Source organism: Nyctereutes procyonoides, unplaced genomic scaffold, assembly GCF_905146905.1.
Source record: "Nyctereutes procyonoides isolate TBG_1078 unplaced genomic scaffold, NYPRO_anot_genome, whole genome shotgun sequence".
NCBI lineage: Eukaryota > Metazoa > Chordata > Mammalia > Carnivora > Canidae > Nyctereutes > Nyctereutes procyonoides.
This window is the reverse complement of record NW_026575030.1, coordinates 25,005,183-25,018,100: the sequence shown is the minus strand read 5'-3', so window position 1 is coordinate 25,018,100 and position 12,918 is coordinate 25,005,183. Positions and strand designations below refer to the sequence as shown.

Genomic DNA, 12,918 nt, shown 5'->3' with positions numbered 1-12,918 from the left:
CCTAGGAATAAGTCTTTAAGGTATGCAAAAAAATGTTAGTAGTAGAAATTGTTGGGTGTTATGAATGGTTAGCCTATTTTTTAAAATTTATTTATCTGATCTTTCTCCAATGCTTAAATATGTAAATTTTAAGCAAAAATGTTAGGTACATCCTTGATATTGAACTATAGATGTGTTTTCATAGAGAATTGAAAATTATTTTTTTATTTTAACTTCACACAAATATATAAACATTTAATACCTTATAAAGGAATTAATTCTGTCTTTTAGAAAATCATTTAGAACTATGACATTTCCTCAATTTACTGTCTTAAGAATTGTTAGTTGTTTTTCTTTATTCTTCAGGAATGTAGGCTACATAGAATCTAGTTGTGTCCTGTGTAAATTTTTGTTTTAATCATATCTATTTAATCTTTATTTTACTGCTTTTATTTTCAACATGATCCCATACATTTATCCTTTCTTTGGCATTTCTATTGGCACCATCCTAATTTAGGCATTTGTTACTCCACCTTTAGTATATCACAAAAATGTTCTAACATGTGTCTCTGCTATTCATCTCTCAGTCTTACAATTCATTTTGCATATCAGGTTGTAAAATTAATCTCCTTAAAATATTACTTTGATATTTTCTGTTAGAAATTTTCACTATAAGTTCAATATTCTATATCAATTTAAATAACTTCACTTTAAATGTCAAAAAGAAATGGAATTTAAAGTCTCGCCTCCTACCCTTCACCATATACTGTCTCTATCCTTTTTTACTTCCTTTTTGGAAAAAAAAAACAGCTACTTTCTTATTTATCCTTTCAGTTTGTTTGTAAAAAAAACCAAAAAGATCTATATTCTTTTTTGCTTCCTGTTTTGTACACAAGTAGTATATGAATTACACCATACTTTGTTTCACTTTATTATGTATCTTGTCTTTCCATCTGATTACATAATGATAGTTGTATGATATTTAATTGCATGTACCATAACTTAGTCATTTCACCAATTAAAGGACACTTGATTTGCTACCAAACTTCTTCCATAGCATATAATGCTACAGTGACTAACACTTGTACATTCATTTTAAATGTGTACAGGTATATCTATAAGATAAATTCCTAAATTTGGAGCTAAGTCAAAGAGTGTATGCCTATCTAATCTTTATAAATTCTCCCAATTTTCTCTCCTTCCAGCAACATACAAATATTGGTTATTTTTTTAATTTCGTAAGTCTGTTAGGGAAGAAAGGATGTGTCCATGTAGTTTCTTTCAATTTACCTCTCATGAAAGTGATATTGAATACCTTTTCAATTGTTTAAGAACTCTTTAATATTTTTGTAGTAAATCACCTATTCATAAAATTTGCCCATATTCTATAGTTTATCCCTTTCATATCAATTTTACTGCCTCTTTACAAATTAAGATTACCCTTTTATGAGATCCAAATATTTTTCTCAGTTTAACTTTGCTTGTGGTATCTCTTCTGCATTCAGATATTTCTTTTTTTTTTATTTTTATAAATTAATTTTTATTTGTGTTCAATTTACCAACATACAGAATAACACCCAGTGCTCATCCCGTCAAGTGTACCCCTCAGTGCCCATCACCCATTCACCCCCACCCCCCACCCTCCTCCCCCTCCACCACTCCTAGTTCATTTCCCAGAGTTAGAAGTCTTTATGTTCTGTCTCCCTTTCTGATATTTCTCACACATTTCTTCTCCCTTCCCTTATATTCCCTTTCGCTATTATTCATATTCCCCAAATGAATGAGAACATACACTGTTTGTCCTTCTCCGGTTACTGTGGCCAAGTTCAAAAAGGGTGTTGCCTGAGTTCTCCTCTGGGATTTTGATGGAATCTTGTCTCACATTTAGATCTTTCATCTATTTTGAGTTTATCTTTGTGTATGGTGCAAGAGAGTGGTCCAGTTTCATTCTTCTGCATGTGGATGTCCAATTTTCCCAGCACCATTTATTGAAGAGACTGTCTTTCTTCTAGTGGATCGTCTTTCCTCCTTTATCGTATATTAGTTGAGCATAAAGTTCAGGGTCCACTTCTGGGTTCTCTGTTCTGTTCCATTGATCTATATGTCTGTTTTTGTGCCAGTACCACACTGTCTTGATGAACACAGCTTTGTAGTACAACCTGAAATCTGGCATTGTGATGCCCCCAGATATGGTTTTCTTTTTTTAAAATTCCCCTGGCTGTTTGGGATCTTTCCTGATTCCACACAAATCTTAAAATAATTTGTTCCAACTCTCTGAAGAAAGTCCATGGTATTTTGATAGGGATTGCATTATACGTGTAAATTGCCCTGGGTAACATTGACATTTTCACAATATTAATTCTGCCAATCCATGAGCATGGAATATTTTTCCATCTCTTTGTGTCTTCCTCAATTTCTTTCAGAAGTGTTCTGTAGTTTTTAGGGTATATTTTGAGACCCATTTGAATGGTAAATGGTTCTCCAACCTTTTATTTTCAGGTTGTAGGTGTCCTTCTGTCTAAAATGAGTCTCTTGTAGACAGCAAATAGATGGGTCCTGTTTTTTTATCCAGTCTGAAACTCTGCGCCTTTTGATGGGGTCATTAAGCCCATTCACGTTCAGAGTTACTTGAACTTCTTCTTAAAGGGGAGTTTTAAGAGTCCCCCTTAAAATTTCTTGCAGAGCTGGTTTGGAGGTCACATATTCTTTCAGTTCCTGCCTGTCTTGGAAGCTCTTTATCTCTCCTTCCATTTTGAATGAGAGCCTTGCTGGATAAAGTATTCTTGGTTGCATGTTCTCATTTAGGACCCTGAATATATCCTGCCAGCCCTTTCTGGCCTGCCAGGTCTCTGTGGAGAGGTCTGCTGTTACCCTAATATTCCTCCCCATGAAAGTCAGGGACTTCTTGTCTCTTGCTGCTTTAAGGATCTTCTCTTTATCTTTGGAATTTGCAAGCTTCACTATTAGATGTCGAGGTGTTGAACGGTTTTTATTGATTTTAGGGGGGGATCTCTCTATTTCCTGGATCTGAATGCCTGTTTCCCTTCCCAGATTGGGAAAGTTTTCAGCTAGGATTTGTTCAAATACATATTCTGGCCCTCTGTCCCTTTCGGCGCCCTCGGGAACCCCAATTAAGTGTAGGTTTTTCTTCCTTAGAGTGTCATTTATTTGCCTTAATCTGTCTTCATGGTCCCTTAATTGATTGTCTCTTTTTTCCTCAGTTTCCCTCTTTGCCATTAACTTGTCTTCTATGTCACTCACTCGTTCTTCCACCTCGTTAACCCTCGTCGTTAGGACTTCTAGTTTGGATTGCATCTCATTCAATTGATTTTTAATTTCTGCCTGATTGGATCTAAATTCTGCAGTCATGAAGTCTCGTGAGGCCTTAATGCTTTTTTCTAGAGCCACCAGTAGCTGTATAATGGTGCTTCTGAATTGGCTTTCTGACATTGAAGTGTAATCCAGATTTTGTAACTCTGTGGGAAAGAGGGCTGTTTCTGATTCTTTCTTTTGAAGTGAGGTTTTCCTTCTAGTCATTTTGCTCAGTGCAGAGTGGCCAAAAACAAGTTGTATTGGAACACGGGGGAGTATCACTGGTCCTTCTAGCTGGTCTTCTGGGGGAGGGGCCTGTTGCACTGATTCTCAGGTGTTAGCACTTGGGGGAGCTGCTCTGCCCCTGCCTGCTGCAGGGCTCAGCGGGGGTTGTTTACCCCGTGGGGCCCCAGGAGGAACAGCAGCAGTTGCTATGGCAGCTCTGGAAGCCTGGATTCAGCCTCTGCAGGAACTACGGGGCTCGGGGCTCTCGGTTCTCCGTCTGCAGGGCCTGGAGGCTCCGGGGCGGGGCCGCTGATCTGCTCAGCTCGGGGCAGGAGCGTCCTTGCTGTCCTGGGCCCTCCCGGCCTCTGCCTGTCCCGGGGGAGGCCGGATCCTGGGCTGTGTCCCGGCGCCCTGTGCTCCGGGGCCTGCGCTGTGGGATTCGCGCTCCCGCCCTGCAGCTCCCTCCCTGGAGCCGCTCTCGAGCCCCTCCGAGCTGCTCCGGTCGGTCCCTCCGTGCGCGCTGCAGCCCTTAGGGAGCTCGGAGCACTCTCCTGCGCTCGCTCGCAGGTGTCTGTTAGTGTCCCCGGGAGCCCGAGGGCATCCCCGCTCTCCTGGGTCCTGCTCCAACTCCCTGCGAGCCCCTTTCCGCCCGCCCGGGAAGGTTGGTGCAGCTCCTGCTCCTCCGGGACGGGGCTCACCTGTCCTGGGGACACTCGCCCCGGCCTCAGCCCGGCTCCTCGCGGGGCCCCTCCCCCTCGGAGGCCTTTTGTTTCTTTATTTCTTTTTCCCCGTCTTCCTACCTTGATAGAAGCGCGGACTCTTCTCACTGTAGCATTCCAGCTGGTCTCTCTTTACATCTCAGGCCGAATTCCTAAATTTTCAGGATGGTTTGAAGGTTATCTAGGTAATTTGGTGGGGACAGGTGACCTGGGGACCCTGCTCTTCCGCCATCTTGCCCCTCCCTTTTTTTTTTTTTCCAGATATTTCTTTTAAGAACTTCTTTCTTTATGCCAGACAATTTAAATACTATTGGAGTCAACCATTTTTTAATTTTGGTAGAATTCTCCCATCAAGTCATTTAGCCTTTATAATTATTTTGTGTTTTCATATTCTCTGTAAAGAAAACTTTTCATTATGGAAATTTTCTAACAATGCTCAAATGTATCATATGCAAAGATTGTGGTTCTCTATTTAAGCTAGTTAATAGTCAATCTATTTTTCTGTTTTGTTTTTTTTAACCTGAACAGAAGGTTTAGTGCGTTTGGGGCTTTTAATTTCTGCTTTTAACTTTATTAGTTCCCTCCTTTGTTTTCCTTTATTTTTCACTGTTCCATTTTTGTTGTTGTTGTGGTAGATGCTTCATTCATTCATTTCTTACATTGATATTATTTCTTTATAAATAAGATTAAATTTCCCATTGAACTCTACACTATATGTGTCATAGGTTTTGATAAATTGTGATTGCATTCTCAGTGTTTTCCATAGAGTAAGCAATTTATGTCTTTACCTGAGTTACTTAATGTTAACTTGTAGCATTAAGTAGATATAAATGCTACCTTAATGTTATTGAAGGCTTTCATGTTCTTTTTTGATTACTTGTCAAGAATAAAGGAGAATTAAAATACTGTACTAATAATGTTTCTATTTTTCCTTATATCTGCTGTGTTAAAAATATTCATGTGTAGATATTTAAAGATACATCCACAGAAAGTACATCTTGTACCATTAATCACCATTGTTCATTTCATATTCTATCTTTTTCACCTGAATTCCACTTTGTTTGCTATGATACCACAACTCTTGCCTTTTTTACTTGGAATTTTTTTTTGTATACCTTGATCTTGCCTCTTTAGGAGTAAACTTTTTAAACTAAGGTGTAATATGAAATGTCTCAAGAACTCAAAAATCTCCCTCATGCCTCTCAGCCACTTATGCCCACACAAAGGTACCTACTTGTTTTGACTTTTAACCATAGAATTGTTTTGTGGGGTTTAGACTCTCATACAAATGGAAACCTACATTATTTACTCTTGCCTCTTGCTAATTTTGTTCAACATTATATATATTATATTCAGTAGCATTCCTGAATAATTTGCATTTTTGTGTGATCTTCCCTTATATGAATATATCTATTTATGCATTTTATTGTTGCTGCACATTTAGGTGGTTTTAGTTTGGCACTATTTTAAGTAAAGCTGTTATGACCAATCTCGTAAAACTTTTAATGCAAATATAAACTCATTTTCGTTGTACATAGTATCTGGGAGTGAATTTTGGGGGTCATAGGGTATGTCTGTGTTCAGCTTCAGTAAATACTACTTTTTCAAAATGGTAGGTCCAGTTTTATTTCCAGTGATAGTCTATAAAAAAGTTTTACTTGTTTCACATGAATCTTTCAGCAAAGTTTTTAGTTTTATTTTTAGAGGTCTTGCACACCTTTCACTGGCTTTATTCCTTGGCATCTGGTGTTTTTATATGCTGTAAATTTTTTACATCTTTTTCTTATTGTTTGTGGCTGAAATATAAAAGTGTAATTAGTTTTTGTATATTGACTTCAAATCCAGAAAACTGGATAAATTCTAGTAATTTGTAAATACTTTTGGACTATTGAATTATGTCCAGTGTTAAAATGACAGTTCTCTTTCTTATTTCTAAAGGAAAAGATTAGCTGGAACCTCCAATAGAATATTGAATATATGTGGTGTTAGCAAACATCTCTTCCTTCTTCCCATAATTATGGTAATTATTATAGGTTTTTAGTAGACATCTTGCTGTTAGCCTTCTGCATCTAATATTTCTTTTTTCACTAATATCAGAGCAAATCTGGAAACATCACAACCACCACTTTTTTTTTTTTTCAAAGCAGAGTCAGGACTTTGCATGCAATGAAGTAGGTTGCTTCAAAGCAGGAAGGCTTTGGCTACTTTTTTGTTAGGTTGCTTAGGACAGAAATAATTGGCTGTAAGATTCACTTATCACTTCAGTGCCCTTTTTGAGGCTGGTTTGTTGGACAGGGCCCACTCTTCTTTAGTAGCAATTCATAATTGAGGAATGAGAGATTTTTCTTATTACAGCTTTTAAATCATTATAGATTTGTTAAAATGTATGAAATTTATCCTTCTGGGAACAGTGCCAACAAACTTTATTTTATCTTAAGAAAATTGGAAATATTATTTGCATATTCCATTCATTTACCATGCAAAAGACAAATAATTGTGTTTATCAAGGAGTCTTTGTAAGCCCACAACAGAGAATGTGCCCAGTGCTATTCCTAGAATACCCCAGTAACACCTATACGTAACATTACATTCTGTCCTCTCTTCCTATTGTAGGAATCACTGTATCTAGATTATCAGGAAAGGTATAGTTAGGGTAAATGCAGACTTTTTAGCCCAATCTCATAAAACTAAAATGTAACTGAAAAAAGTGCATTTAAGATTTTAACAGTAGTTTATAAAACTCATAAAGCCTATTATCTCTAAAGATAGAAAGAAATGAAAATATCAACACTTAAAATGTTTAGAAAATGTATGAAGAACCAAATCAATATATGTTATTAAGGAAAACTGGAATATATGTAATATATCTAACTTTTGAAAAATTAAGAAAAACAGCCATGCCTCCTAATGTCTCCTTGATTCATACACTAAGAAACAGTTCACTAGGTCTGATTAACAATGGCAATTATTATGTTTGTATCTGAATAATCTCCCCTTTTTCATGTATATAAGGCATTTAAAGAACCAATACTATTCTTGCCTTCTCTTTATTTTTTTCCTTAATGCAGTGGTTCTCAAACATAAGCCTATATCAGAATCATGTGAAGAATTTGTTAAAACACAGAGATTCTAATTGAATAAGTCTAGACTGGGGCCTCAAATTTTGCATTTCTACCAACTCCCTACATAATGCTAATGTTTCTGGCCTCTTAACCACTTGAGAACCATGGCTCTTTGAAAATTTTTACAATATTTTTTCAATACTTACCTTCTCAATATCTATTTTGTGATCTCAAACCTTCAACCCTTTAAAGTCTGATTAAAACATTGATGCAAATAGCTGAGCAGGAATGTTTGGTAATTAGGCAAGCCAGAAACCAATAATCGTTCTGTAACTCTGATTTTCTACATGGATCTCAAACTCCCATTAGCCATAAAAACTACAAGTAAAATAAAGTTTAAGACTAGTAAATATTTATTTGAGGAGGAATGGAAACTGAAAGAATCCCAGTGAGCCAACTGGAAAGCTGATGTTATCAACTCCCAGGATAATATAACCATTTCATATTACTTATTCATTCACTCAACTATTCAAATAATTTTCAGTATCTACAGTTATGTAGATATTATCTACTGAGAATAAATGAACAAACGAACATACCCCATGCCAAATGTATCTGACAGTCTATCTGCAGAAACCAACAATAAACTAGTAATTTTACAAATAGTTGTTTTCTCTTAAAGCTGGATAACCCTTTTTCATTCACCAGGTAAGTTTGTGCAGTTTGAGTACTATATAAACATACCTCCCAAGGGGATGAGCAAGAACTAACATTCAGCCCTAGTTCCATTATTTGGAACAGAACCTCAGTCCCTAAAGGAAACAGACCCTTTTTCTTTGGACAAAGAATTGAAAACTAACCAAGCCCTCAACTGTAGAGTTATATCTGCCCACAAGATGTGCATTTTTCTAATTTTTCCTTCTTGAAGATGTGCCTTTAAAAAATCATTTGCTCGGATGAACATATTTTTCTAAGCTAACATCAGGGTTCTAGTACTGCTGCTACCAATATAGCCATCAATCCTTGTGATTCTCGCTGTCCACAATAATAGACTTACTATGCTATTAAGGTCAAGTTAAGGCTAGGGTGATAAAAATATGTATCTTTATTAAAATATGTTTACTTAGGTATCTTTAGTAAAAATATCTTTATTAAAATATCATAAAGGCTAATATCACAAAATACTAACAAAGAGGGATCCCTGGGTGGCGCAGCGGTTTGGTGCCTGCCTTTGGCCCAGGGCACGATCCTGGAGACCCGGGATCGAATCCCACATCGGGCTCCCAGTGCATGGAGCCTGCTTCTCCCTCTGCCTATGTCTCTGCCTCTCTCTCTCTCTCTCTCTCTGTGTGTGTGTGTGTGTGACTATCATTCATAAATAAATAAATAAATAAATAAATAAATAAATAAATAAATAAATAAAATAAAATAAATAAAATAAAATAAAATAAAAAATACTAACAAAGAAATAACCATCTCTGTTGTTTTCAAACCTGGGTTAGAACTAGGTCTTATAGCCTAGCTTGAATGCTCCTTCTGTCTGGTTCTACATTTCTGGAACCCCACTATATCTTCCAAAGAAGAAAGCTTCTTCCCTCCAAATAGACCTCTGTTGGAACGGCACCAAAATACTCAGATAAAGGCACAGAACAGAGAGCCTTCCAAACAGTTATCATGAAATTCACCTCCAAGATAAAACTTCTGGGTTCACTTGGGCTAAGAAATTAAATGCCAAAGTCTTTTATTCCCTTCCTTTAGGACTTGCTACCAGAACTCCTGAGGGAGCACCAGGCTTTTATAGGAATGAAATACCAGCTGTGAAACAGAGGAATCAAGTACATCACTTGCCAGGTGAAAGTGAAAATCTTTTTTTTTTTGAACAAACAAGTTTTTCATATCTCTACAATTTTCTGGACTACACAATTTTTCTCAAATGCTTTATTCTTATTTGTGCTGAAAATATAAGTCCCCCCCATGGTGAATGAAGACAAAATTCCCTGGAATAAAGTAGGAATTCCTAAGGCTTCTATGATTTTGTAGTGTTCTATATAATTTTGATAGTTATTTTTCTACCTTAAGTCTGAATACTTTTATCAGACCTAAAAAAATACGAGGGAACCAACAGAGAACTCAGGGAAACTTAAGTGCCACAAAAGTGGTTTTGTAAAAATGCTTTTGTAATACAATAACTTTTTGGAATACAATAAAATATTACCTATGATCACAAACTACCAGGATGATCATGGAAATTCCACAAAAGAATTGCCTCAAAGGGGCAATGTTCTCTCAGAAATAGTAAGCAGAAAGGAAGGTCTTATAATCTGTTTTAAGCAGAACCGTTGAATATTTGATGCTATTCAGAGGCGCCAAATCAAAATCGAACACAGGTTGCACAGCTTCCTTCAATTAGGCATTCATTACAAAATGGTTATGACCAGATTTGCAACTTTAAGAAGCATAAATTCCCAATGTTCTAGACTCCAAATGAAGTTAGTAAACAAGAAACCTAAAAATAATTATAACCCACAATTTTTCAAACCTAGTTTCTTTTTTTTTCTTACATCACCCGTGGGATAGGCTTTTTGCTGAGGAGAAAACTGACAAGAGTATTTAAATAAGTAGAGCTAGAATTCCAGCTTAACCTTTATAACATTTTGTTATAAAGCCTATGCTTTTTCCTGGTTTTCATTTAAAAAATGAGAAAAAGAAATATATGAATTGCAAAAAACTTATCACAGTTGAAACTAAAGGACAGCCAAACAGTGACAAAGTTGCTAAGTTATGAAGAGTATGTTTTAACAAAAAAATTCAAAAAAACTTAATATACTTTTTAGTTTTTATAGTTCATAGAATCAACAAATTATCATATTTTGAATTTATTAAGCCTTGTTTGCTAAAAATTGTAATCAATATTGATATAGTACTTTAAAGCAAACAAAGTATTTTTCATATGTATTATCTTATTCAATCCTATAACAACCCTGTAAGGTTAGTATAGTTCTCATTTTACACAAGTGAAGAAAGTATGACTAAGGAAAAATTTCATAACTTGCCCAAGATTAACATATTAATAAATGGCTTAGTCTGAACCAGCCCAAATCTTCAGATTTCAAGGTCCTTTGATCCCAAATGATTTGTCCTTCTATTTTATGCACTTAAAAAAAGTGTGTTGAAGAAGTAGTTTTCTCTGGGAGTTTATAGTTCAAGGTAAACAAGAATAGAAATAAAGCTTCATAATCCTTTAACTCTTGTTCATGCAACGCTAATAAATCACTAATTCATTAATACTGTCCAGATAAAAATATAATACATATTTTAATATAGCAAGAAAAGTAGAGTCATGACATTAAACATTTTTTTTTATGCTGGGGAAAATTCAAATAAAGATTCTTCTTTGCCTGACTTTATGTTAGTCACTTCATAAAAGGTGGGGCAGGGAGGGGTGGTAATATAGAAGCATGTAGGCCTTTCAGGGCTCTACCATAGTATGGTGACTCTAAAATTGTGTGTGTGTGTGTGTGTGTGTGTGTGTGTGTGTGTGTGTGTGTGAGAGAGAGAGAGAGAGAGAGAGAGAGAGAGAGAGAGAACTATACCTATATATGTACCAGGTGCTTTGTTCTAAGTTTCTAGCTTAGGGAAGATAGAGACAAGTGAAATTCATTACTATGTTCCAAACAGTAAATGAAACAAAACACAGATAAATTTTATAAACATTTCAATATAAATGTTTAGTATTGGATTTATTTTGCAGAAGACATCTAGGCCGACACAATTGGTATCTGCTATATCATATATAACATACCTATTGTGCTGCTTACTGGAAAGTAAGCTGCTTTGGAGTCAGGGAAATTTCAACCTACCTGCTGTTCCTACCATTATACCTTTAGCCAAGTTTCTCAACCTTAACTTTATGCTAATTTCCAGAACATAGATTCTCAATAAAATATAGTAGCAGTTATTATAAAAATAGTAACAAACATCAATGGCCTAAAGAGACTGAATCTGATCTCCTTGGCCATTCTAATTTCCAGTATCAGTTGTAGCTTAGCCATAACAAAGTAGAAATCCTCCATTGGAAATCAAAAGGTCAATCCAGTTGTCTCTAACCAAGAAACAACTAATCAAAAGCTTTGAATTAGAAAGTTCTAGCCTACCTCTTTATGTATTTCCCATTAAAGTGGTAAGCCACATTCAGACGACTGGTTCAGTTTGTTCTGTTCCTAAAAATTTTATTCAATTGTGGCACCACAGAGGGTTTTTGTACATATTAATTTTTTAAGGTTTTATTTAAATTTGTTAGATAACATAGTGTAGTATTAGTTTCATGTGCACAATATAGTGATTCAGCACTCCCATGCAACACCCCATGCCCATCACCTAAATAACCCATTTCCCCAACCATCTCCCCTCTGGTAACCATCAGTTTGTTCTCTATTGTTCTGAGAGTTGTTTGAAGCCAATACAGCATTCCTCTGATGAGTCAGCCTGCAGTTTCCATTGACTTTGACTTGAATTAGGAGTTAGGAAAAAAAACACGTGAATATACAGATGACTGAAGGATCTGATGCACTGAAGATACCTGAAACCCCTAGCCAAAATACTTTTGTAATGCCAGAAGTTCTGTTCATATTTAAGGCTGAGCATATGACCTAATTCTGTCATAAGCTATGCTAAGCCACTAGACGACCCTGCCTCATTACTGTAACTGAGCCTGAATTTGGAAGCAGAAAAATCTAGAATAGAGATAACATAGTCTTGCAAAGGTTATATAACAACCCAAAATTCGATTTTTTATATACCTTTAAAGATTTCTTTGAGGACTATTTAAACAAGATAATCAAGAATGTTGTAGGAGAAATAGTTTTCATTGAATAGGATATTGGAGTAAATGATCTCTAAGATTCCTTTGAGCAAGAATCTCTTTTTTGTGCAGTGTGCTGAGCCAGTGAGTAGTGAAAAGTTTCTATTAAACATTTTCTCCCCTTCAATATGTAATGGCACTGTGCCTATGTTAGAGAACAGTAAAAATTAAGAAATTCAGAGAGCCACATTCCCAAGAGCACATTTTAAGGGGTTAATATGTATGGGTTCCATTCTATACATTTCCGAGAAGAATTGCCTCATACTTCCTCTTGCCTTACTCATCTTCCAACTCAGATTCCTCAAGTGTTCATGTGTAACATATTTCTCTGACACTTGAACATACTTTGTTTAGCCCTCTTCAGAGTAACTCCTCACCCCATATCCTGACTTTACTGTTTTTTTTTTTCAACATTTATTCAGCAAACACTCATTGTACACCTACTCTATGTCAATACTTTATTAGGTTTTGGGAATACAACCTCCACCTTTGGAGAACTCAGTTTCAGGATGTTAATGAGTAGCAGAGTAAAAAAAAAAAAAAGTCAAATGTCAATACTTTATTAGGTTTTGGGAATACAACCTCCACCTTTGGAGAACTCAGTTTCAGGATGTTAATGAGTAGCAGAGTAAAAAAAAAAAAAAAGTCAAATGCAATAAAATGTGATGTGTTATAAAGGAAATGTGCACAAGGGGCTATGAAAGTTAGGATAATAGCACCAGATGAAGCCTTAAGTTTGAGGCTACATTCAGAAAGGAGG

At 35.9% G+C, this 12,918-nt stretch overlaps 1 protein-coding gene across 2 annotated transcripts in view; it reads left to right on the top strand.

Moving 5' to 3' along the window:
• STXBP5L (syntaxin binding protein 5L) overlaps positions 1-12,918 on the top strand; it is a 336,858-nt gene that overhangs the window by 269,603 nt on the left and 54,337 nt on the right. The window lies entirely within an intron of this gene.